The sequence below is a fragment of the Choloepus didactylus genome, chromosome 7, assembly GCF_015220235.1.
Source record: "Choloepus didactylus isolate mChoDid1 chromosome 7, mChoDid1.pri, whole genome shotgun sequence".
In the NCBI taxonomy this organism is placed as follows: Eukaryota; Metazoa; Chordata; class Mammalia; order Pilosa; family Megalonychidae; genus Choloepus; species Choloepus didactylus.
This window is the reverse complement of record NC_051313.1, coordinates 97,992,163-98,013,937: the sequence shown is the minus strand read 5'-3', so window position 1 is coordinate 98,013,937 and position 21,775 is coordinate 97,992,163. Positions and strand designations below refer to the sequence as shown.

Sequence of the window (21,775 nt, the reverse complement as noted above, 5' to 3'; positions counted from 1 at the left end):
CCCACCTACCAGCAACATGCCCTTTTCATTCTCATCTTCCTTGCTGAGCCTCATCTGCTGTGCCACATGAACAGTACAAAAGGTCTTAGCAAATGAATTCTGCATTGCCAGGCTGGGCCAGCTGGCCCCGCTGGGTAAATTGGGCACTTGTGGAGTGTCCTGTGAGCTGAGCTATACTCTTTTGCTTTTCGAAAGGAATGGGAGGTACAGGTCCCTGCAAAACCCTTGACACTTTGCCTAAAGGTCTGGAATTATGGGAATGGAAATTTGCATGACCCACTTTGCACAAGATGCCCAACTGCACTGCCAGCTCTGCAGTCTAAGAGCTGCAGTTCCCTATCGTCCAAGCAGCACGTGGGCCAGTGACATCACTTTCTCAATTAGCTGAGTCACACTACAGGCAGTCTGATGGGCTGGGCCAAGTGGTAACACAGCTGCACTGTACAACTGTGCAGGCACAGACCAAGCCCAGACACTCGGTTGTGTGGAAGAGCAGCTCTGGTCCTAAATGATCTGGCTGGTTCCCCATATGCTGACAAGAAAAGAATGTGCTTCAGCAAGGGAGGCAGCAGGTTGGGAGTGGTTAGCACTTCTCACAAACCAGGCCACGCTGATGCCAAGCTAAAGCATGGCTTCCCAATCCTCTTCAACCATGAGTCTCTGACCCTCACTCAATCTACGGAGCTCCCCAGAACGACAGGTCACAATGAGGAGTAATAAAATCCATTAAAATAAAATTCAAACCACACACAAGAACCCAAAGCAAGCACTAGTTCAAGAGCCACCCACTGAAATTCATGAAATGGATAAGGGAGAAGGGCAGAAAACAGGCAGGTAAATAGAACTGATTTTTAAGAATTTCTCCTTGATGCACATTTTCCAAATGACATCGTTTAGTTGGAAGCCACCTTCCTCCCAACTATAAAATTCTGGAGTGTTTCTGGCAGCCATGCAACTACATAACTGTGCCTCGTTTTAAGCATCTCACTATGAAAAGAAATTAGTTGAATCTGGTCATTCTCTTTATAAATTACCCTATTTAAAAGAGACACTGGAAAGGAGCATGAGGGTCTGAGAGTGTTTAGCACACCTTCATCTGAATTGACAGGTACCATTTATTAGTCATTGTATCCCTGGGTGATTTTCTGCCGCATGTAACTAAGTGTTTTAGGATAGAGGTGATTCTTAGGCCTGAATTCCAGAGACATCAGAATTAATGCAGCACACAATACAGAAACCAGAAAATAATGATGCCAGCAGAATACAAAAGGGCAAAAATCGAATCCACTAGACAGAGTGCTGTTCCTGTGGAAAATCCATCCGTCTGCTGGATAGCTCCCTTCAGGAGCAGTACTGCCCAGGTGAGTCATCTGTGTGAGGTTAAATAAGCATTATGTTCACTTTGATCTAACATCAAACAGAGTTGCTGGCAGCATGTTTGGAAAAAAATAAAAGGCTATAAAAAGCCTTCAGCAAACCAGTCCCCTCTTCCTTCCACTGGGCGCCCAAGAGGGACAACAAAATGAGAGAGAATGGGAGGTTAGGGAGATTGGGGGAGGGGGGCTGGGTGGGTGGCAACACTGGAAGAAGGGTGCTGCAGTTAATGAGAGGACATGGCATAATAAACTGCTTCCATCACAATTTTCATTATGAAGTATCTGTCTCCATGAGAGTGTAAAAGCTAATAACACTTTTGGTCATTTACATCTGGAGCAGGAGAAAGCAAGATAGTTGCTCTGCAAATGAAAACTATTGGGATCTTAGGGCAAATCTGTTTTAAAAGAGGCATCAAGACATTAAAAAAATTATAGTAAAGAGAGCTGATATACTAATTATTATAAAGAAAGCTAATTTCATAAACCCACAACCTGGCTGCTTGCCAACTCTAAAGCTTAGTAGTAAAGATCTTTAGGGTAAGCCTTGGTTTTTCTTACTGCTAAGGTAGTGGTAGTGGGTAGCAGCGTGCTTGCTTTGAGACATCCTTCCTGTGAAAGTCAAACTGCATTCTTCTTGGTTTAAAAATGTTTATTGCAGAAGTTATCTAGCATAACTTCTTAATCATATTTCTGTTTCATTTCTTTTGAATTGTCAAAATTCACCTAAAAATGAGTCAACTGAGCTGAGCTTACAACTCATGAGCTGCAATGGGTTAGGATGAAATTTCCCTCCATTTTCTCTCTTTTCACACATTTATCCCTTGTAACTTGTGTTAAGCAGACATGGGAATAATCTTTAAGTTGGCTGCAAATAACGCTACAAAAATTAAATGATGCTTTAATTTGGTAGTCACAACACCTTGAATTTATAAAGGTTTTTCTAGATTGGGAAAATCAGCTTTGTACAAAAGGAGGAAAATACCTACAATTTGCTCAGAAATGTTAAAATATTAAACACTGTCACACAAACCATAAGAGAAAAGAACATCTAAGTACTAATAGGCTTTTGGATAGGAAAGTAAAGTAACAGAAGCCCTCTAGAACTCCAGCATTTAAATAAAAGATAACTCTGGATTAAATCTTGGCTCGAGAAAAATATCTGCCAGATTCACAGCAGATCCAAACCTCTAACTATATATTGTCATTCTGACAATCCAGAAATCTATGCTTATTCTTCTTTTTCTTCCCATAGAATTCTACTTTCTAACCTCCATTCTAAGGGAATAACACATTTGTGAATGCTCTAATAATCTTTTGTTTCTACTGTACATCATACCAGTTACAAAAAGAACAAAGCCCTCTTTGGGGTCTTAGATAATGAACTGCAAAATTAGAACACTGCTATAAATTTAAAGAAGTTTACATGGGTAAAGAAGGCTGAACAACCTGTAACAGATAACTGGGGTGGGGGTGTTTAAAATGTTGTGACAACCAGTTTTATCTTGTAAAAAGTAAGATTAGACAGGTTAAAAGAGAAGCTCCCATCTCCTCGTGCTCCTTGGTTGCCACCAATTAAACAAAAATTACTATTTTAACCATTGCTGGAGCAGGACATTCTCCTAAAGTAGCGGAGAGTCACCCCAGAGGCCTTCTTTGTTCTTCAAGCAATCATCTCTGTTCCTTCCTCTCTGCTCTCTCCCTTGTCTTCCCTTCCTACCCTTTCTCCAAAGGTTCCTCCTCCAGCCTCTAGTAGCTTCCCTATGTGGACAATTTATTCAGCATAGAGCAACTTCAATTTGTATATGATTTGGATACTCGTGCTTTCAGGTATATGAGAATATATTCTGCCTTCTCAGTCACAGTCTAACACTTCAAAGGGCAAGAACTCTGGTTGATTTGTTGTATGTGTACAATAATTACCACTAGTGATACTATATATGGGGGCATATACCCCTGTCAAGACAATAAAAAGGAGGGAAAACTGTGTCAAGCACTGGCACACAGGAGCCCATAGCAGCAGGTTCCTAAAACATGGACTAAATCTTCATCACAGAAGGCATTTCTTCCAAGAAAACTCTGTCCAAGCTACTGATGTAGGGGCTCTAACAGAGATGCTCTACTCTTGTCCACCAAATGACAGGCATTTCATAAGATGTGAAAGAAACAAAAACAAAAACAGAAACACCAAAAACCCCAAAACAATAATGGATACACTTTAAATATTCAAGGGAATTTCCTTCCTACTCAAGAGAAAAAAGGAGCTGCAAGTCTCCTAGTCTTAGAAGGCAATACATCAGTACACTTTATCCCAGAATCTCACAGATACAGATAATTTTTTTCAGCAGTGGGAAGGGGGAGAGTAACATGATTTTAGAATTTTATTCCAGGGGAATTCTTATTCATAGCTAAAGGACAGAATGTACCATCAAGTTCAAAGTTCTCCCCTCCAGCTCTGAGCAGGGTTTATTTAACGTATAACAAGAATCCGCACATCAATTCAGTTATCCAACGTCCATCTGGACACGGGTTCATTACTGTAGAAAAATTACTCTACTAGAATTTTATTACCTTAAAGGTGCTGACTTACTCTTCATTTGAAAGCAGAAAAACAAGAACTGGCGATGGCTTTTACTTGGGTGGCACACGTTGCCACTGGAAAAAGTCAACGCTAATCCATGCACAGAATGCTCCTGCTGGAGGATGAAGGCCAGACTGCTGCAGATGGACTTGGAACTCTGCTTTCACAAAGAGCTTTGCTAGCAGTAACTAATTAATCCCCACAGGCAGCAGTGAAGCAAGGTAAAAGCTCCATCAAGATCCACTGAGTGCAGGGACTGGGGCATCCTTGTGACTGGCTTTTTTTCTGTGCTCCCAGTGATTCTCAGAATGACTGCCCTTCACTCTATCACACATTTGAAAGGCAGCTGACTCCCGGAGTTAAACATTCAATGAGGACTTACTATGTACCCAGCAGTTTACTGCCTGTTAGGAAAACAAAAGTGACAGAGCCAAACATGATTCTGCCCTCCTGAAACTTAAAAGCAGTAAGCAGTGTGTGCAGGCACCAGTGGGTCAGTCACTTTAGGGCAGTAGTGGTTAGGAGCACAAACCTTGGAGCCACACAGCCTGGGTTCAAATCTCTGCTCCATCAACTTATTGCCATGTAACCTTAGGCAAGTTACTTAACCTTTTTGTGCCTTAGTTTCCTCATCAGTAAAATGAAGGTAATAACAGTATCTTCTTCGTGTGATTGAGATAACACATGTAAAATGCTTAGAAGAGTGCAGGGCACATAGCAGGTGCTGCAAAACTTTATTATGATCATTACAAAGACCTTTGGCATTGACCAATTCCACATTCAATGTTTATGAGAGAGTGTTGCTAAGCCACAACATGCACTTGCTTGCAAGGTTCATGGGCAGTGGAACATGCCCATATCCATATCTCACAGCTCTGTCATTCTCTTTGGATAGAATTGCATGTGATCCTATCCAAAGTAATGATACTTCCCAGGTAATGATAGTTGTGAATCCAGGGATTTGTAAGAGTCCCTAGACATATTCCCTTGGATGTTAACAGGATGCTTGTCATCAACTGCTTTGAGAGAGGAAAAGATTAGTGTCTATTTGATGCTTAGTACAGAGTGGAAGTAAGCCTGTTTCTGATATACCACCTTTTTTGTACTCCTGGCAAGTAGCATACAGCAGATGCCCAATAAATTCATTAATTTACCACCAACAGACAGAGATGATCGTTAAGTGGTAGAGGCAAAATCTGAACCCAGAGCTCTTACCCCCTAACCTACCACTCTTAAAATGCCCCATGTGGGCTCTCAAGGGAGCATCTTCATGTGTATATTGTTAAAGAGGATGGAGACAATATGTATTATTCCTATTGTTAGAGTTCATAGAGTTATATCTGTGAAATAAGATACAGAATTAACTTAGTTTTAAATAACATTACCCAGTTAAAAAAATTTGTTGCGGTCACTTAGGATGTTTGGTAACTGGGGCCATAGAAATCTCTATAATTTAAAGACCTAGATGGGAAGATCATTGAAAAAGGGACAGCAAGCTTCTTGCTCTCATTTTCATACCGTTACCACTTCCACTTTATCTCAATCACTGATAAAATTATAGGTTTATTTTTTAAATGTTGTGATGATTGGTTATACTGTAATTACCTATACAGTTGTCCACAAATCTGCATTAGGCTTTAAGCCTTCTGAGCACAGAATCTCTCATGTTCCCATTTGTATTTCCACAGAGCCTGAATCAGTGCCCAACAGGCTGTTAATTACTGGTTGAAACCATGCATGAATGAGTGAATGAATGAATAAATGCCTGCATGCCATTCCAGAGTCTGATAGCAATGTGTTCTTGCATCTGGCTCTATCTCAGTATCACCTGGAAGACTTATGGGCTTTGCCCCTAGAAAGTCTGATTCAATAGTCTAGAAACTGAGAAATATGTCTTTTTGAAAAGTTCCTTAGGTAATTCAGATGAGCAGTCTGATTGGAGAACCACTGCTATATAAATAATTTGGTCTTTTGGACTCTTAACAAAACCCATGAAGCTCTTGTGAAGGTTTGTCACCAGGCAGTACCCATATATTGCATTACACTGACAGAGTCTAGACTAGGAGGGTGATTTCAAGGACAAGCTATTTATCATTTCAACAAATTCTGTTAACAATTCCCTGTTTGCTCTAACTCCAACAGTCCAAAAGATAATCATTTCCTTTCAAACCACCTCTCAAACTGAAATAAAACCCCATCAAGTTAGAGATCAGTTCTCATATATTCCAAACACTGTGTAATGTAGTACACATCACACACAACCAGCATGCAGTGAATGGTGTAAGCTCTTTCCCCATTCTGGAATGTCACTGTAATGAGTATCACTGTCCCTGTCAGATAAGGAGACCCTAACACCTGTCACCACCTCCTGAGCTGGGAGACAGAGGTGGCCAAGTCTGTAAACCTCAGTGAGGGCAAGGAACATATCCATCTTGCTGCCTATAATCCCCAGCAGCTCCCACTGTTCTTGGCACACAGAAGGAATTTACTAAGTATCTGTTTAATCATATTGAACTGGGCATTGTGGGATGCCCCTAAGTGGCTGCAGATGCCAGAAATTATGGCACATATTTGGCCACAACCAATGTGAACGCTCCTTGGAAGGAGGTAAGGTAGGCGATGGAAAGAGCCCAGACACTGACTGAGAGATGGATTCTCTGGTTTGGCTCCATTATCAGTCCCAATCTGAGTCACTTCCTACTAGTTTCAGTACCTGGAGTAGATGATTTTAAGGTTCCTTCAAGTGAGTTTGGTATCTGAGGGCAGCCTCCAAGATGGCCCCCAGTGATCCTCTCCTCCTGGTATTCACACCTCATGTAGTCCCCTCCCACAAAGAAACAGGGTTGAGTGTGACCAAAAGAATATAGTAAAAGTGATGGTATATCATTTGTGGGAATAAGTTATAAAAGACATCCTGGCTTCCATTGTGGTCAGCTGATGTCTATCTCTGTCTCTCAGATCCCTGGCTCTGAGGGAAACCCTACAGAGGAAAGCCCTATGGAAAGGTCAATGTGGCAAGGAACTGGGGTCTTCTGTCAGTGGCCATGTGGGTGAGCCTGAAAGCAGATGCTCTGACCCCATGGCTTCAGATAACCATAGCCCTGACTCAACCTCATGGAAGACCCTGAACCAACACCACCCAGCTGAACTAATCCAGGATTCCTGACCCTCAGAAACTACGAAATAATAAAGAGTTTGATGTTTCAAGCTGCCAAATTTTGGAGTAAGTTGTTAATAATAGATAAATGAGGTCAGTGGGGTTGGGGGAGGAGGTTCTTAAAAAACTCTCCTTTCCCTTGCTTATTTTCCTTTTGGTTACTACACATACTCAAGGCACCAATTTTAAGCATGGTCTTTATAAAAAATAAATTTTTGATCTATTTATATTATGTTTCACCTTGGTTTAATTGGGAATAAGAGAAAAAAAAGGCTTATGTTGTCTGAAGTATAGAATTTGCTTATGAAAACAATACAACACTGTTATTACTAGCTCAAAGCTTGGCAGGCAAGGGTTCTAACATTGAGTAGCTATTATGAGATTTTCAACGACTCGAATTACTACCATTTTTTAGATAAGAAAACTAAAGTTCAGAGATTTTAAGTGAGTTGGGCACAGTCACTCAACAAACAATCAAAGCCATTTAGTTAATTAACTACAGGTTTATATGACATAGTGTGGTCAATCCATCTGCCTTGTCAGGACCAAAGGATTTCCTGGGACACAAGACTTCCAGTGTTAAAATCAGGTATGTCCCAAGCAAACTGGGAAAAGTGGGTCACCCTTCTATGTTCAAAACTTCGGTTCTTGGTAAATCACCACACAGATGACTTTTTAAAAATACATTATAAAGCTATCATTTTGGCAGCTTAGGATTTGTAATGGATTTTGAAATGTCACCTATTAAAATGAAAACCACAAACCTTTATAGACTTTACCAGTATCACAATACTGAGGGAGACCAATTTTCTTTTTTTTTTTTTCCTGTGAAAGAGTAAAACACTTGATGTCCTTATGACACACCAGCATGGAAATTCTTTGAAAGTTTCTGCAAACTTTTGTTTCAGACTAGCAATCATCCACAAAGCACAATGGTACTTTCCCCAGGCCCCAGCAAACACTCCAATTTGACTCAAAAGGCTGACTGAATGACTGAAGAACTTCACACCAAGTCTGGAGATTTGCAGTGAAACAATTTCCTCTTCTACAGAAGCCCAGAGATGACAACTAAGACCACAGGGAATTTCAACAGGGGTGTCCCTGTGGGGATCTCCCCCGGAAGGTCTCAGCAGCCACCTATCAGCAAAGCCGTTAAGAAGCACTTTTATAATGTAGAGAAGGAGTCCTATCACTATTCGATTCCAGTGTACTGGGTGCAGCTTTGTGGAGGAGTCGCTCTTGTACTTTGCAGTGGACTTTGGGCTGCATGTCACCCGGAAGGAGCCATCCAATTCCCACAGCTCTCTGGAGTAAAGCTTTCCAGAAAAGGCTGAGATGACATTCTGTATCCTCTCTGGAAATTTTCCAGCAAGATTTGCGCTCTTCATAGCAATACTTTTCCTTTTCTCTCCAAGTGGCTATATTCAACAAATGTGCCACTATCTTTCAAGTCCCCAGACAACCTTTAAAGGTGAAATACTGTGACTCGGGCCCTAAGACGATAACATTTTAGTGCAACTGCAAATATTTTAGCAAATCATATTACTGTAACTGAATACTCTGACTGGAAATAACTAGCTTTTCTCTTCATTTCAATTCTCCCCAAGTACCAATATTCAACTCTAAGCTGTCGTAAAACCATCTTGCTGTAGTGAAATGAAGAAAGGGATGCCAGTGATCCAATTAACATGAAGTTGATTAGGTGTCCACCTAAAGCCAGGACACTAAGGGAGAGACATTAAATGAAAATTAAGGACTTAGTTAAGGAAAAAAGAAAATTAATATCTGTGTAGAATTTCTTTAAACAATTTAGCCTGGAGAAGTCAATCAGAAGAAAATTTTAGAAAATAATTTAGATTGCAAAAGGATGTATATCACTGTTTAAACAACATGCCTTTGCTGAGCACCAAATGTGTTTAAGGCACTATGGTAGGAAGTAGGAATAGAAAATGTGGCCCATTCCCTAGATAGTTGTTATCCAGTTGGGGTCCATATTTTCAGCTCAGTAATTCGGCACAAATCAAAAACAGCTCAAAACACCCATACAGACTGAGAGTATCTTCTTGACTAAAAGGGGGATGCAAAATGAGACGAAATAGTTTTAGTGGCTGAGAGATTTCAAATGGAGTCGAGAGGTCACTCTGGTGGACATTCTTATGCACTATATAGATAACACCTCTTAGGTTTTAATGTATTGGAATAGCTGGAAGTAAATACCTGAAACTACCAAACTCCAACCCAGCTGTCTGGACTCCTGAAAACAATTATATAATAATGTAGATTACAAGGGGTGACAGTGTGATTGTGAAGACCTTGTGGATCACACCCCCTTTATCTAGTGTATGGATGAGTAGAAAAATGGGGATAAAAACTAAAGGACAAATGGGGTGGGATGGGGGGATGATTTGGGTGTTCTTTTTTCACTTTTATTTTTTATTATTATTCTCATTCTTTCTGATGTAAGGAAAATGTTCAGAGATAGATTGTGGTGATGAACGCATAACTATGTTATCATACTGTGGACAGTGGATTGTATACCATGGATGATTGTATGGTGTGTGAATGTATTTCAATAAAACTGAATTTAATAAAAAAAAAAATTAAAAAAAAATGTAGCTTATGAGGGGTGACAATGTGATTGGGAAAGCCATATGGACCACATTCCCCTTTGTCTAGTTTAAGGATGGATGAGTAGAAGAATGGGGGAAGGAAAAAAACAAACAAAGGCACCCAGTGTTCTTTTTTACTTCAACTGCTCTTTTTCACTTAAATTATTATTATTGTTATTTGTGTGTGTGTGGTAATGAAGGTGTCAGGGATTGATTTTGGTGATGAATGCACAACTATGTTATGGTACTGTGAACAACTGAATGTACGCTTTGTTTTCTATGACTGCATGGTATGTGAATATATCTCAATAAAATGAATTAAAAAAACAAACAAACAAACAAAAACACCCACACACCCACACCCACACCCCTGAAAAGCAAGACCATTTAAAAGGGGGAAAGAGGGTATAAAATGCTACGTTACCCTACTTTGATTTGGCAAAGTTATCATATACTTTCCTATGCAGAATCAAATGAAAATTATTTGAAAAAAATTAAAGTGACTACAGAAGTACTGACTGACATGTTAAAAATGTATGACAGTTTTTCTCCAATGCTTTTTTTTTCCATAGACATGAACAATTTAATACATGCCACCAGATTGGAGAAGGGAAAGGAAAGGTAATTTTCCATTTAAGAAGAAAAGGGAATGATCGTTTACATAGTCTAAAGAAAATCGCTTCTTTTTATAAACCTAAGTTTCTAAGGTGAATCATTTTCATTCAGCCAGTCAAGTTATCACAGCATATAATCTCCACTTTATGGAAGGGTGGTAGCTCCACACATTAATTTGTAAATTAGTCATCTGGCCTTTGAAAAATAATTTTCTATAAATATAACACTCGATTAGTAGTTCTTAACCTTTTGGAGGTTCCACACCACTTGCAAAATGACAGAGTTTGGATAAACTAACATTTTCAAAGTCTCTAAAACCCTAGGGGTCCCAGTCCCTAGGTTAAAAAACCTAGCTATATACGGTTGATAGAGCTCCTGATCAGCCCCTAGAAAACCACTTAACTCAATGAAGTGGCACCAATAGGACTACAGATTCTCACTCTTTCTATGAGAAAATGTCATTGAGAACATATAAAACTCGAATTACAGTTCTCTGGGCCCTGACACTTAACTGTGAAATAAGCTTGGGCAAGCTGCTAAATCTGTGTAGATCAGTTTCCTGATGTACAAACCCAGGGATAATAAGGCCTACATGCATGGGGTTGCTGTGAGGATTAAAAGGGATTACATGAAGCGTCTGGAACTATGCAAACACCTGAGTTCAAGGCAGGCATTTTTATTATCACTAGTAAACCTTCACCAAACATACATTTAATGTACTGCGGAAGGCACTGGGAACACAAAAATTGACAAGGCAATAAATCTGTCCTCCAAGAGGATGGAGTCTAGAAGGAAGAGAGAAATGATAAATAACTAATAAAGTGACAGAACTATGGTAAGGGGAAATGGGGGATAAAAACAGAGCAGTCAATTCTACCTAGGGACAAGTGGATCAGGTGAGGTGTCACAGAGGGAGTGAAGTTTGAGTTAAGGCTTGCCAGAAGGAAAAGGTATGGGGTGGGAAGATGAGAGAAAAGTGAAAACTGATGTTGGAGAAGTAGCTAAGGGCTCAAGTGTTTGATTTTTAACTGGGGGTAAGAGTGAGGGGCTGGAAGGAGGTGAGATCAGAGTCGGGTGTGCCCATTAGAAGACTCCTGTAGTCCACTTCAGAGATGGGACCATCCTAAGGCCATGGAGGCAGAGAGGAAATGCAAGGGCCACAGAACACACAGCACAGATGTCCTGGGCTGGGTGGAGTGAGGGAGAAGAACGAGTCCAAGCCTCTGGCTTGTCACTCTGCCTCTGGTGGATGGTCGTGTCATTTGATGAGTCAGGAACACAAAGCAAGCAGGCCAGAAGAAGAGAATCTGGAAAGTTTTGCACACCTAGAAACTTACTGCTCTGCCACTATTTTAGTACTCATAGATCAACTTTACAGTTTCATATCTGTTTGTTTCATAGCCTATTGAATTAAGAGCCATGTCATATATTTTGCATTAATGGTCTGCAAATGAGTGATAATTCATTGTATTGACATGTTAGCTTATAGGGAAAAAGAGACGATGAACTGTACAATGGGTTTATAAAGTCAAGTGTAAGAAATTCATCCTTAACCTAGGACCTAAGCCACGCATTTGCTTAGGGTTTCATAGACTCCTCTTGTCCTAAGTAAACATTAAGTCAGCTCTGCACTACAAGCTCTACAGCAGACTCAATTATTTAGCAAATTGCTATCTCCCTTCACTAAATGGCCTGCTAATGACTGAATGCTTCAAGAAAGCTTTCCAAAGGGGCTTCTCCTTTCACAGTTGCATCTCTCCAGGAGGATCTGATAAGCTTTTAGAACCTAACCATTTCAAATGATTTTTTTTTCTTATTTTCAAGTTCTTTTCTCTGAAAACAATGACTATAACAATAACAGCAACTAACATTGAGTCCTAACTGTGTGCTAATCATCCTGCTAGAAATTTACAAAGATAATCTCACTTAATCCTCCTAACAGTGCTGGAAGTTACTATCAAGATCCCTTTTTCATAGATGAGTACACTGAGGCAGAGAGTGACCAAGTCATTTACCCAGGGTCACACAGCTAGCAGGCAGACTGACATGACAGGCTATTCTTTTCACGACTATGTGCCACACATGTCACAGCAAAAATAAAAAAGGGGTATGTTTACTGATAGAAATTCGGAAAACAGAGATTTATTTTGGCTTTAAGGTAAAAACAAGCAACCAAGAGTGTGGCAGAATCCACGTTCCCCCTTCTAACGTTTATAAGCAGAGTGATCTTGTACAAGTTAACCTCTGAAAGGTTCACTCCCCTTTTCTGGAATGTTCCTTTCAAAAGCGGATAATATTTATGTGATCAAATGAAACAGCTCATGTAGAGGACTTAGCATGGAGCTAGGCACACAGTGCTGAACAAATGTTGGCTATAATTTTATTTCTTTTACTTTTTTCCTATACTTTAGAAAAGCACGTAATGGTAATCTTGCTGTTTCAACATTACAGCAACCATTTTCTTCATGAACTCAATTTGAGTTTTGGAGCAATATTTATATACATATGCTTCAATTATTCCCCCATTATTAGTAATCATTTAGTTATTTCCAAGTTTTTACTAGTCTAAGTAATACTGTGATGAACATCTGCACACATAAAGCTTTTTTCTGTATATTAAATCATGTCTTTGGGTGAGATTCCCAGAAATCAGCCAATTAGGTTGAAGGTTCTTTATACTGCAAAATTCCTTTCCAAAACTTTTCTACCTATTAATGTTCCCACCAACAGGATCTTTGTGAGCAGCCTACATAGCTGCAGCCTGGCCAGGATTGGGTAGTCTCTTGAAGAGAAAAAAAATTTGTTTTAAAAAAATTTAGTTTATTGCAAAATGTGCCATGAGTATGTTAAAAATATAAATCATACAGAAATCACACTGGTTGAATTGACAAACACTGAATATATACATTGAAAATGTATATAAATAAACAGCCATTTTGATTTAATACTGACAACAGAAAAATGAACAGTTAAGTTCTGTGTGTCCTCAGCTTTCTAAAGGATTAATTCGTGAATATAAGCTGGCATTTGTTAATTGGTCATTTACGTTAAGAGTCTTTCTTTCTCTCAAGTTATTACTAAATAGCATTGTCTGCGTTCCAGAAAAATTCCCCTCAAATCAAGGAGCTAAATCCACTTACCACTTTTTAAAATCTCTAAAACCATTAGGTCTTACATAAACAACAGCGATGCTTGAGAACAAATGGATTTTTAAAAAGCACAGTTCAAGCATTTGTTAAGTATCTATTTTTTTCTGGGGACATGGGCTGTTTTTATAAACAATGAATCTACAAATCCAACCACAAAAGAGCCTGTAAAGCAACAGTAAATTTAGTTCTACTGAGAGAGACTCTTAAAACTATCTTTTAAAAAATCCATATGCTTTATGGATTGAAGAACTTTAAGACTCTTCCAGTTAGATTTTTCATTCTGTATTTAACATTTTGCAGAAGATAGGCCATTTTTTGCTAATCAGTAGCTGAGTCAGCTAGATCTAGTTTATGTCATTAGTGTTATTGTCAATAAAGCAGTGTAAAACAGCTTGAATTTTCCAATCATGTGGAGGCACTGAGTGAGCAGTTAGAAAAATATTTTGACTTGCTCACAGAGAAATTTCATATGGATTTCACACAAATAAGAAATCCAAAAGAGTCCTCTCACCTGAACTTTTTGGCTCAGTCACCACACTCAGTAAATAAGTGGTGCACGACATGGCAGCTTTAACTGAGAATCATCCAACTCCTACCCTGGTCATAAAAATCTTCTGGACAAATGGCCAACTACCTGAGAATTAAGATCAGCAAAATGTTGGGCAAGCACTGAGATAAGCTATCCAAGGTTTAACAGGATGAAATGGCATTAACTCCAGCCTAATCTGTTCCAGCATCAAACAAATCTTGCACCAATGTGGGTCGTTACATCTCACTAATGAGTTAGCAGGATTTCATTATGAAACCATAATATTCTTCCTTTAGAGAATCCCTGGCTTCAGGATGGTTGTGCATCATTAAAAACAGACACAACGACGATGATCATCATAGCAGTTAACACTGAGTATTACTATGTGCCAAGTACCACGTGCTTCACATGCATCATTTAATTTAATCTTCCAATAACCCAATAAGGGGTTATTTATTCCCACTTTACAGAATAGGTAATGGAGGCTTACACAGTAGAAGTTACTGTAACAATCACAGAGCCCATAACTTGGTAATGGTGTCTAAACTCTTGCTGGCTGTCTTTACACCTGAGCTCTTAATTGCCTCTCATAGTTTGAAAGGAGACGAAGTTTAACTTTGTCTGCTAGGAAAACATAAAAGTGCATGAAACTAGCAACCTACAGATACTATACTAGTAGGTTCCAAGCAGTAAACCAAGTTTTCATGAAAAAGAATTTATGCCCAAGGCAACATAACACCAAGACAAAAGTGTATAAAACAGAAATGCCAGTGAGTTATAATGCTTAGGTGACACAAACATGATTTGATTTTTCTTATCCTCTCAGTTGAATCATCAGACAGGTTTTGGTGTCCTACAGATAGCATAAATGAGAGCATTTTAATTCTCAGGTAGCAGGCCCGCTTAGAAATGACATAAAAGCAGATATGTGATACTACACATTCAATGCGGTTATGGCTGAAATAATCTCAAACGGCAACTCCTGGTTTTGTGCTGTATTCTTGGAGGGATAACATGACACGGGGTAAGAAATGTGTCTACCATCTACCATGTTCAGTACTGGTCATTTTTTAAGTCAGGCTGAGTAATGAGTTTCTCATACCGCTTCAAATTATGAATATGCAGCATATAATAAAATCAGTTATATATCTATCTACAAATCTATATAGATTTAGAGAAGGTGAAGCAGCAAGGGAGATTCACATTACATTAAGTGAAAAAAGTAATAGCAATTTTATATTTTAATAATATGAATTATTTTATATCATATTTTAATGAGCATTATTTTATGTATATATTTGCAAAGAAAAACATCTAGTGGTTATCTCTGGGAGGGCTGATTTTTCTTTCCCTCTGTATTTTCTACAAAATATGGATGTTATTTTTTACATAGTTACAAGTACGCATTAATTATGACTCTAGTAGGCCATGGCAATGAGTTGGCGATAACTTACCCTAGACTTAGATGGTGACAAAAAGCTGAAGAATGAGCTATCAAAAAGAAAAATTGGAATCTCTCCATCTTCAAAGATAAAAAAGGCAAAGAGTTAGCTTGAGGTCTGACATAAAGAACTTTTTTTATCTGAAACTCCTAAATACTGATTTACCTAAATTTATAAAAGTGACAAAAATAAATGTCAAAACTGTTTCCTTTATGATCAAATTAAGTGCAAATAATGAATCAGCACAAGACAGAGTGTTTCCCCAGTATAACCAGATAGAAGGAATTACTTTCAGAGAAATGTGCAAACACTAGAAAAGGCCTGTGGAGATAATACATAAAAGAGCCACCTACCTCTTTTCTTTCTTTCTTTCTTTTTTTTTTTTTTTTTGAGGAGAAAAGAATTTATTCATGATCTTGCAAGAACAGATGTACAGCAAAACACATGGCAGGCATGCCAGGAAAAGAACATGGCTATAGTCATATCCTACCTCTAATTTGCAGGTCCCTCCCGTTTCCCCATTGGCTGGGTACTCCAGAGGTTACAGCCTATCTGAGAGCGCTAACTAGCACGCCTTTGAGATTCTGACTTGTACAGCCTATCCGAGAGAGTTAACTAGTTTAAGTTTCCTGTGGAGAGTTCCCGTCTTTGATTACACCCCATATCCCTTTATATTCCAGTAACCCGGGTTATTTTTCCCATATGAGGAGCTGGCGCTGATTCTAGGCTTATGTCACGGCTTTCTCTCTCTCCTTCCCTTTACCACAGAGCCTGTTTAAGCCAGTTCTGCCGCCATTTTTCCTATTCCATGTTGCCTTTATGTGAAAGCTAAACTTAACCCTTTCTTGCAGATTCCCTCCTCTTTCTTTTTAAACTCTTTCTAGTTTTCACATTCTAGTTTCTCAAATCTGCTAAGAACTTTTTCACATTCCTCATCATAGGGATCTTTCTCTTTGAGGGGGGTATAGATTATTCTGCTGATATTCTTGATTAAGGATGGTTTCGGTGAGTCTTTTTACTAACCCCTGGGCACACGGGATAATATAACACCCAACCACTGTGAACACTCTAGAAGAAATGATAAGGGAAGTTAAAACAGACGTTGCAATTCCTTTCCACTTCCCGAACAAATTTCCAACCACTCTGTGAGTGGGCTGTTAATGGCAGAATTTTTTGCTAGTTCCTGAGATAAGGCTGTTAAGCCTCGTAAAGCTTTGGTGATAGTTTCTTCGGGTGCCATATTATTGGGGATGAACATGCAACAAGTTTCCCCAATCATAACACAGACACCTCCCTTTTCAGCTAGCATTATGTCTAGGGCCATTCTGCTTTCCCATGCCATTCAGCTAGTGGCATCCAACTGTTCTGCTATTCCCTTAATAACATCCCTAGTATAGTAGATAAATTTTTGCTGATTATAATAGATATAATTGATCTAATCCACATTTTTATTGATGGTGACTTACCAGAATTAGAATGATTCAAATCCTGCAGCCACATGACTTTTAGGTTTAAACTCATTTGGAACTCCCCAGGGAACCCCTATGTTATCTAAATAAATTCTTTCATTAAAGGAACCAGGTACATTTCATACATTTCTCTTATCTCTTTTGCCTTGGGTTGGTACTTTTTCTTTACTTTCAAATGCCAGGGTGAATGGGATAGCCAACTGAACCAGAATGCAAGTTCCTCCCCACTTTTCAGGTAGTGTAACGCCCTTCCCGCAGTACCACCAGAGGTCTGCTCAAGGTATAGCTAAGCTGGAGAAGTTGCCAGTACTATCCTTACTCATGTTCCACACTCGTGTACACAAGGCCATGGTTTCAAGATCCTGGAGCCCTTCTTCCCAACTGGAGAGACAGGCGGAGTGGTTTCCGGGACCAAGGTGAGAAGCTGGTACAGCCTTGACACGTCCCTTCTGGACCGGAGGGAAAAGGGAGGACAACGTACTACAACTTTCACCAGGAGTAGCATCTTGAAAGAGGAGTATTATACACTTAAACTCCTTTTCATGTTTTCCCATACCCAAGGAGAAGGGCACAATTTGAGAAGTGGGTCGGCCTGCTGCATAAGTGTAACAGTCGCTTTTGTTTAGACTCTGGACAGTGTATTTGACCCATTCTACCCAGGCATTTGTATCTCTGTAACCTGTCTATTTCTATGCTCTGCTTTAAGTTTCTGGCCCCAAGTACTCTAATGACCTTGGGGTCATTTTGAACTGGAGAGTTGGACTCCAGTCAAGTTTCCCTTAATGGTTTTTCCTCCAACGTGGGTGAGGCCCATCCCTTATACTGTGTTGTCCACCAAACAGAGTTCCAAGAGTAACAGGGTTAGGTGACTCATAAGTTATACTCTTAAATGTTTGCCCCCCCCAATAGTCTTGCTATCTGGACAGTCTGCCCACATATATACTTATGTTCCTCCCTCAGTTGTCATTGATGTTCTAGATTTCCACAGTTAATTACTTGACAAGCGTTAAACTGTACAGTTTGGACTCAAAGCCTTTGACTATGCTTATAATCAATTTAGCAGAACCTGTTACACCCTGAATATGGAACATTATGATCAGTACAAGCAATTTCATGATTAAGCTATACACAAGAGCACAATGCAAACACAGGATTCAATCCAGCCCCTCCTCCCTTCCTAGTATGCTCTTTCAACTATTGTCTTTTTAGAGTGATCCTTAGGGGATCCAAGGTGGGAGTCACTCTCCAAGATTCAGGTTGAGTTGCTGGGTACTTATCGTTAGGCTCAGGCACTGATCCCTTTATCCATGTATAATGAGTCCAGCTTCTTTCTGCTGTTCAGTCTGCCGTCTCAGTTGTCAGCAAGACTCGACAGGGTCCCTCCCAGATTGGTTGAAGCTTGGAGGACCCAGCTGCCAGGCTGATGTTGATGAACAGCAAATTCAAGAGGCGGGGTCTGGACCAGCAATCCACGGTGCCTTGCTCCATGCATAGAGTTACCTGTTTGCTATGAGGTGTGGTTTTCCTTCCCCTTTTCTTGTCCACAATCAGCAGACCTAAGGGTCTGCTCGCGGGTCTCACCAGCAGTCAGAGGTGGGCCCCCAGCCACGGAGTCCGAGACCGCTCAAACAGCGGGGCACGCCTTCCCTTCTTCCGTCCCAGGGGTCCCCCTCGATGCTTCAGATCCCAGACAAGCCCCAAGTTGTTAGAAACAAGCATTATACCTTAAAAATGCTCACCCAGTTGTGAAGGAGAAAAGAATTTATTCACGGTCTTGCAAGAACGGATGCACAGGCAGACACATGGCAGGCATCGCCACCTACCTCTTTTCAATGGCTAGAGTACAGACTAACCTGAAGCCAAAGACTTTTTGTCCCACACTCCAAGCCTACACTCTGTGTGAATATCCTATCCAATTGTTAAGTTCTCCAAGGAAGGTCGGTTTACAACTTCCCTCAATAATGCCATATGTTTCATGCTCAATTTACTACTACCAACTTCTCACGTGTTTAGAAAACTCCAATATATCCAAGGACAGGACAATTTATGGAAAAATACAGCAAAGGAGAATCATTTGGGAATTCTCATCAATCTAAGATACCCATCGCAGTATCATAAGTCAAAAGTATGACGAGTGATATCTAAATACTGTTTTTTAAAAAGTGCCCATATCTTTTTTTAACTTTATCAAAAAATTAAAAAACAAAAAAACACATTTCAAACAAAACCAAAACAAAGGAATAGGAAAAAACAACCTAAAATAACTATATTGCTTCTAACATGTTCCCACCCTACCCCAAGAAAATAAACAAACTATAACCCAACAAAGGAATAAGAAAAACAAATAACCTAAAGTAACTACATTTTTGCAAACTTGTTCCTACCATACTCCCCAGGGATAAACAAACCAGAGTCGTTCCTTAGCATTCCTATAACATTAAATTTACTCTCCACAACTTATCTGTTCTTATTAGATTATCATTCCCATTTCACTGTTTGCTGTCTATCGCTGGGTCCCCTACATTCTACAATATAAACCATTTATTTTACATTTTTCACAGAGTTCACATTAGTGGTAACAGAGTATCTCCCTTTTTGTGCCTGGCTTATTTCATTCAGTATTATGTCTTTAAGGTTCATCCATATTGACGTATGTTTCACGACCTTGTTCCTTCTTACTGCCACATAGTATTCCATCGTGTGTACACACCATATTTTGTTTATCCACTCATCTGTTGAAGGACATTTGGATTGTTTCCATCTCTTGGCAATCATGAATAATGCTGCTATGACCATCAGTGTGCAAATATCTGTTCATGTCACTGCTTTCAGATCTTACGGGTATATACCAAGAAATGAAATTGCTGCATCAAAGGGTAGCTCTATATCTAGTTTTCTAAGGAACTGCCAGACTGTCTTCCAGAGTGACTGTACCATTACACAGTCCCAACAACAATGAATAAGAGTTCTAATTTCTCCACATCCTCTCCAGCATTTGTAGTTACCTGTTTGTTTAATGGCAGCCAATCTAATTGGTGTGAGATGGTATCTCATTGTGGTCTTAATTTGCATCTCCCTAATAGCTAATGAAGATGAACACTTTTTCATGTGTTTTTTTGCCACTGTATTTCCTCTTCAGGAAATGTCTTTTCATATCTTTTGCCCATTTTATAATTGGGCTGTTGGTACTATTGTCATTGAGTTATAGGATTTCTTTATATATGTAAGGTATCAGTCTTTTGTCAGATATATGGCTTCCCAATATTTTCTTCCATTGAGTTGGCTGTGTCTTCACCTTTTTGACAAATTCCTTTGAGGTACAGAAGCTTTTAAGTTTGAGGAGCTCCCATTTATCTATTTTTCTTTTGTTGCTTGTGCTTTGGGTGTAAGGTCTAAGGAGTGACCTTCTAATACAAGGTCTTGAAGCTGTTTCCCTACATTCTCTTCTAGGAGTTTTATGGTACTGTCTCTTATATTGAGGTCTTTAATCCATTTTGAGTTAATTTCTGTGTAGTGTGTGAGGCAGGGGTCCTCTTTCATTCTTTTGCATATGGATATCCAGCTCTCCCAGCCCCATTTGTTGAACAGCCATTTATGTCCCAGTTCAACGGTTTTGGGGGCCTTATCAAAGATTAGTCGACTGTAGATCTGGTGGTCTATCTCTGAATTCTCAATTCAATTCCACTGATCAATATTTCTACCTTTGTGCCAGTACCATGCTGTTTTGACTACTGTGGCTTTATAATAAGCTTCAAAGTCAAGGAGTGTAAGTCCTCTCACTTCATTTTTATTTTTTAGAATGTTTTTAGCAATTCAAGGCATCTTTCCCTTCCAAATAAATTTGATAACTAGCTTTTCCAAGTCTGCAAAGTAGGTTGTTGGAATTTTGACTGGAAATGCATTGAATTTGTAGATGAGCTTGGGTAGAACTGACATCTTAATGACATTTAGCCTTCCTATCCATGAACACAGAATATTTTCCCATCTTTTTAAGTCCCCTTCTATTTCTTTCAGTAAAGTTATGTAATTTTCTATGTACAGATCTTTTACATCCTTGGTTAAGTTTATTCCTAGATACTTGATTTTTTTGGTTGCTATTGAGAATGGAATGTTTTTCTTGAGTGTCTCTTCAGTTAGGTCATTTCTGGTGTATAGGAACATTACTGACTTATGTGCATTAATCTTGTATCCTGCTATTTTGCTAAATTTGCTTATTAGCTCAAGAAGCTGTGTCATCAATTTCTCAAGGTTTTCTGCAAATAATGACAGTTTTACTTCTTCCTTTACAATTTGGATGCCTTTTAATTCTTCGTCTTGCCAGATTGCTCTGGCTAGCACTTCTAGCACAATGTTGAATAACAGTGGTGACAGTCGGTATCCTTGTCTCATTCCTGATCTTAGAAGGAAGGCTTTCAGTCTTTCGCCATTGAGTACTATGGTGGATGTGGGTTTTTCTTACATGCCCTTTATCATATTGAGAAAGTTTCCTTCAATTCCTATCTTTCGAAGTGTTTTCATCAAAAAAGGATGCTGGATTTTGTTGAAAGCTTTTTCAGCATCTATTGAGATGATCATTTGACTTTCCCCTTTTGATTTGTTAATGTGTTATATTACATTGATTGGTTTTATGCTGAACCATCCTTGCATGCCTGGAATGAACCCCACTTGGTCATGGTATATGATTTTTTTAATGTGTCTTTAGATTTGATTTGCAAGTATTTTGCTGAGAATTTTTGCATCTATATTCATTAGGGAGATTGGCCTGTAGTTTTCCTTTCTTGTAGCATCTTTACCTGGTTTTGGTATTAGAGTGATGTCAGCGCCATAAAATGAGTTAGGTAGTTGTGCCAG

The 21,775-nt window shown here is 39.3% G+C and overlaps 1 protein-coding gene across 2 annotated transcripts in view; it reads right to left on the bottom strand.

Annotated features, from left to right (window-relative positions):
• Positions 1-21,775, bottom strand: part of ELOVL5 (ELOVL fatty acid elongase 5) — an 85,906-nt gene that overhangs the window by 33,889 nt on the left and 30,242 nt on the right. Inside the window, exon 1 of one of the 2 annotated variants that reach the window (XM_037842532.1) lies at positions 3,945-3,967. The exons of the other annotated variant lie outside the window; for it this stretch is intronic. The gene's annotated coding sequence lies outside the window, so the exon portion shown is untranslated. Of the gene's footprint in view, positions 1-3,944; positions 3,968-21,775 lie in introns of those variants that run through there. 2 annotated transcript variants of the gene reach the window in all.